Raw genomic sequence first — 5,845 nt, 5'->3', positions numbered from 1 at the left:
ACCGGGTTCTCGGGAGCGCCCTCTGCCGAGGACTCCCACGCTGTGCCTATTCAGCCTCCCGATCACTCCTCCCCCCATGCAGACTCAGCTTCCGGCTCCTGCGCCACTATGGGGACTCAGCCTCCCGACTCCTCCCCCCCGTGCAGGCTCAGCCCTCCCGACTCCTCCCCCCCCATGCAGATTCAGCCTCCCGACTCCTCCCCCCCGTGCAGGCTCAGCCCTCCCGACTCCTCCCTCCATGCAAATTTAACCTCCCGACTCCTCCCCCCGTGCAGACTCAGCCTCCCGACTCCTCCCCCCCGTGCAGGCTCAGCCCTCCCGACTCCTCCCCCCATGCAGATTCAGCCTCCCGACTCCTCCCCCCCGTGCAGGCTCAGCCCTCCCGACTCCTCCCCCCCCATGCAGATTCAGCCTCCCGACTCCTCCCCCCGTGCAGACTCAGCCTCCCGACTCCTCCCCCCCCGTGCAGGCTCAGCCCTCCCGACTCCTCCCCCCCGTGCAGGCTCAGCCCTCCCGACTCCTCCCTCCATGCAAATTTAACCTCCCGACTCCTCCCCCCGTGCAGACTCAGCCTCCCGACTCCTCCCCCCATGCAGATTCAACCTCCCGACTCCTCCCACCTGTGCTTGGCGGATGGCCACAAGTGTTTAGTGACTGACGGAAGATGGGTCCTCCCCGCTCCGGGAAGCTGCAAGCACGGAGGCTGCACAGCCGGGGTTTGGGCCCAATTTCACACTGGCTGTCGAACCACAGGCAAGCCCCTAGGTTCTCCCTCCCTTAGGTTCTTGGTTTGTAACCTGGGAATATTTGTATTCGCACTGATCGGTGGGGAAAGTGCTGGTAAAGCCTTACAACGCTAGGGGCGTGCGGCTGCGGGACATCCAGGGCTGCCAATGCAAAGTGTGTGTCTGTCTGTCTCTGACTCAGACCTTCTCTGTCTCTCCTGCTTGTTTCCCCCTTCTCCCCCTCTCTGTCCCCTCCCTTTGTCCCTCCTTCTCTCTCTCCCTCTTTCGTTGTGTTCTTTTTTCTCCTCCGTGGCTCTCTTACTGTCGGTCTCTCTTGTTCTCTCCCTGTTTCTATCTTTCACCGTCTTCATACCTGTGAGTCTCTGACGCTGACTTTTTCTGCCTCCATAAATCTCTCAGTAATAGCTCCCGTTCATAGCATTTACTACGTTCCAAGCGCTCTGCTAAACACTTTCTTTACATTTACTAATCTCTTTTAAACCTCGCGACAGCCCTAGGAGGTAAGTGTTATTGTGACCCCATTTTACAGATGAGGAAACTGAGTTTTGTAGGTTAAATGACTTATCTCCCCTCACACAGCTGGTAAGTGTCTGTGGCCGTATCTGAGCTCAAGTGTTCCTGAATCCGGATTTGGCTTTCTATCCAAACCCGTTTCTCTCTGTCTCTGTTTGCTCGTCTCTTTCTCTTGTCTCTCATTCTCTCAGTGATCAGCAGAGGGCAGCATCTAGTTAAGTTCTCTTAAAAAGATCTGCCAGACCTGTGGAAGGGGAATGAATTTATGACCAAAGAAGAACTAGAGATCATTGTTGATCACAAAATAGAAAATTTTGATTATATCAAATTGAAAAGCTTTTGTACAAACAAAACTAATGCAGGCAAGATTAGAAGGGAAACAATAAACTGGGAAAACATTTTTACAGTCAAAGGTTCTGATAAAGGCCTCATTTCCAAAATATATAGAGAATTGACTCTAATTTATAAGAAATCAAGCCATTCTCCAATTGATAAATGGTCAAAGGATATGAACAGACTATTTTCAGATGGTGAAATTAAAACTATTACCACTCATATGAAAGAGTCCTCCAAATCACTATTGATCAGACAAATGCAAATTTCTCTGAGATACCACTACACACCTGTCAGATTTGCTAGAATGACAGGGAAAGATAGCGCAGAATGTTGGAGGAGATGTGGGAAAACAGGGACACTGATATATTGTTGGTAGAATTGTGAATACATCCAGTCATTCTGGAGAGCAATCTGGAATTATGCCCAAAAAGTTATCAAACTGTGCATACCCTTTGATCCAGCAGTGTTTCTACTGGGTTTATACCCCAAAGAGATACTAAAAAAGGGAAAGGGACCAGTATGTGCCACAATGTTTGTGGCAGCCCTGTTTGTAGTGGCCAGATGCTGGAAACTGAGTGGATGCCCATCAATTGGAGAATGGTTGAGTAAACTGTGGTATATGAATGTTATGGAATATTATTGTTCTGTAAGAAATGACCAGCAGGATGAATACAGAGAGGGTTGGAGAGACTTACATGAACTGATGCTAAGTGAAATGAGCAGAACCAGGAGATCATTATATACTTCAACAGCGATACTGTATGAGGATGTATTCTGATGGAAGTGGATTTCTTCAACAAAGACAAGATCTAACTTAGTTTCAATTGATCAAGGAGGGACAGAAGCAGCTACACCCAAAGAAAGAACACTAGGAAATGAATGTAAACTGCTTGTATTTTTGTTCTTCTTCCTGGGTTATTTATACCTTCTAAATCCAATTCTCCCTGAGCAACAAGAGAACTGTTTGGTTCTGCACACATATATTGTATCCAAGATATTCTGTAACCTCTTTAACATGTATAGGACTGCTTGCCATCTGGGGGAGGGAGTGGGGAGAGGGAGGGGAAAAGTCAGAACAGAAGTGAGTGCAAGGGATAATGTTGTAAAAAATTACCCTTACATGGGTTCTGTCAATAAAAAGTTATTTTAAAAAAATAATAAATGTAGAAAAGAAAAAACAAACAAACAAAAAGATCTGATATTCGACTTAAATGTGACTAGGGGAAAATAGTGGGGAGGGAGGGGGAGAAATCTCATTTAGATAGTACTTAAAAGAGATAGTAAGATTTTTTGATTCCAAGCCGTTTTAGGGAAATGAGATGCGAAGACCCCTCTGACTACTAGGGGTCTAAGAGAGAATGGGTATCAAGGTATTAGGTTTAGACATTGACTAGATCTTCTATTAAGTATGACCAACTATTTAAAAAGAAAAAAAAAAGACTCAATCCTCAGTCACATTCCAAAACTTTATATTTATCAACAAAGTACTGATAAGTTTAGCAAGGAGGAGAAAGGAGAAAGTAGCTGGAAAAGGATCAAGAAAATGCTTCTTTAGGATTGAGGAAATCTGAACAGGTTTTCAGGGAGATTACAGGGGAATCTGCTGAGATAGAGGCAGAAAGGCAGAGACCAAAAAAAGAGACAGACAGACAGACAGACAATACAAACAAGGAGTATATAAGGTTTGGGGAATAAGGTTTTAGAGATAGTAAGGGCAGTGAACTCCAGGATACAGGCAGGATTCACCATGAGTCTTCTGTATGATGTTTGGAAGTCGTAAAGAATGGAGAAGGGAGTTTGAGGAAGCTCATTTCTGATTTCAATATTTTAAAAAACAGATTTTTATTGAAAATTTGTTTTTCTTACACAAATTTTCCCATTCTATCCCACCTTGTTCCATCCCAAAGAGCCAGCCATTCGTTATAACCAAGAATTTTTTTTTTTAAAAAAGGGCAAAAATTGGCAAAATTAATCAACTTCCTCACTGAAATGTATGTCAAAGATAAGACATAAACTAAGGTCTTCGTAACTTAGAGCCTAGTTCTCTTTCATCTTATATTATAGTTATTTGGATATGTTTAACTCTATTGCACCAGCCCTCTCCTTCCCATCTGAGAAAGATGTAAACTCTATAAAGGTAGGGATTTTTTCTTAAATGTTTAAGTTACCTATGACCAAAGACTTCTATCCTCTTTAGCAAATGAGCATCATCTCCAGATTGGCCCTTTAATAGCAGACAGAATCTTCATTGGGCCTATTCTTTTTTTTTTATAGCTTTTTATTTACGAGTTATATGCATGGGTAATTTTACAGCATTGACAGTTGCCAAACCTTTTGCTCCAATTTTTCCCCTCTTTCCCCCATCCCCTCCTCAATGGCAGGTTGACCAATACTTATTAAGTATGTTAAAGTATAAATTAAATACAATATAAGCATACATATCCTAATAGTTATTTTGCTATACATAAAGAATTGGACTTTGAAATAGTGTACTTACTATTAGCCTTGCATTGACTAATATTATAATTTTCTGTTGGTCTATTTGCTGCTTGTCTCTCCTCAGAACTGTCAATCAGTTCTTCATCCAGATGCCAAAATAATCTTTCTAAGCCATATTAGTCTGCTACTCAAAGTTAGAGGTTCTTTGGTGCTACTAAAGACCAAAAAACTCCTAACCCAAATCTAATGTCTTTTTTACATGATTACCTTTCAAATACTTCAAGACAACTATTGTTTCCCTCTATCTTCTATTCACTCCAGTTCATTTAACAGATATTCTCATATCATGAACTTAAAGACCATCTTGGTTGCCTGTGTTTAAACATTTTCCAATTTATTGATATCCCTACTAAGCCATGGTATCTCAAATTAAATAAAATACTCCAGATGTAGTCTAAAAATATCAGTACATTTAATAGTTAATGGTACATCAGTACTATTAACCTCCTATTGAATGGTTGCCCATCAATTAGAGAATGGCTGGGTAAATTGTAGTATATGAATGTTATGGAATATTATTGTTCTGTAAGAAATGACCAGCAGGATGAATACAGAGAGGCTTGGAGAGACTTACATGAACTGATGCTAAGTGAAATGAGCAGAACCAGGAGATCATTATATACTTCAACAACGATACTGTATGAAGATGTATTCTGATAGCAGTGGATATCTTTGACAAAGAGAAAATCCAATTTAGTTCCAATTGATCAATGATGAACAGAACCAGCTACACCCAGAGAAAGAACACTGGGAAATGAATGTAGACTGCTTGCATTTTTGTTTTTCTTCCCAAATTATTTTTACCTTTCTGAATCCAATTTTTCTTGTGCAACAAAAGAACTATACAAATATGACACATATACTGTATTTAAGATATATCTTAACATGTTTATATGGGACTGCCTGCCATCTAGGGGAGGGGGTGGAGGGAAAGAAGGGAAAGTTAGAACAGAAGTGATTGCAAGGAACAATGTTGAAAAATTACCCATGCATATGTTCTGTCAATAAAAAATAAAAATAAAAGACTATCAACTTCTTATTCCTAGAAGCTATGGCTCTCTCAATGTAGCCTAATCTTTTTCTTTAAAGTGCTATCTGACCATATCTATCCTATCCTAAACTTGTGAAGTTATTTTTATAGGTCAAAATGGAAGACTTTATATTTATCCCTATTAGATTTCTTCTCGGATTAAGTCTGATGTTCTATAGTCAGTCAAAATCTCTTGGTATCCTGATTCTATCATATAGTGAGTTAATTATTATTCCCAGTTTTGAAAAGCATGACATCTATTCCTTTCACCAAGTCACGATAATCAGTACTAAGCCAAATACAGATTCTTGGACCCTCCACTGGAGACCTCCTGCCAAGCAGTACTGAATCATTAATGACTAGTCTATTTCAACCATTCCCAAGTATACCTATTTGTATTCTTGCCTAGTTTACATTTTTCCATCTTCTCTTAAGAATAGTATAAGATAATTTATCAAGGATTTGCTAAACTCTCAGTAAGACACTAAAGTGCAAAGGCACTAAAATTAAGAGGGCTTGGGTTAGGCTTCTTGTAAAAAGAAGAATTTTAGCTGGGACTTGAAGGAAACCAGGGAAGCCAAGAAGCAGAGATGACAGAGCATTCTAAGAAGAGATGAAGAGAGAGCAGTGGAGAAAAGGAAGAGGAAGAGGTAAAAGAGAGCGAGAGAGAGAGAAAGAGAGAGAGAAAATATTCTAGATATATAGAATAGCCAGAGAAAAC

Source organism: Sarcophilus harrisii, chromosome 2, assembly GCF_902635505.1.
Source record: "Sarcophilus harrisii chromosome 2, mSarHar1.11, whole genome shotgun sequence".
In the NCBI taxonomy this organism is placed as follows: Eukaryota; Metazoa; Chordata; class Mammalia; order Dasyuromorphia; family Dasyuridae; genus Sarcophilus; species Sarcophilus harrisii.
Note: the sequence above shows the minus strand (reverse complement) of the source record.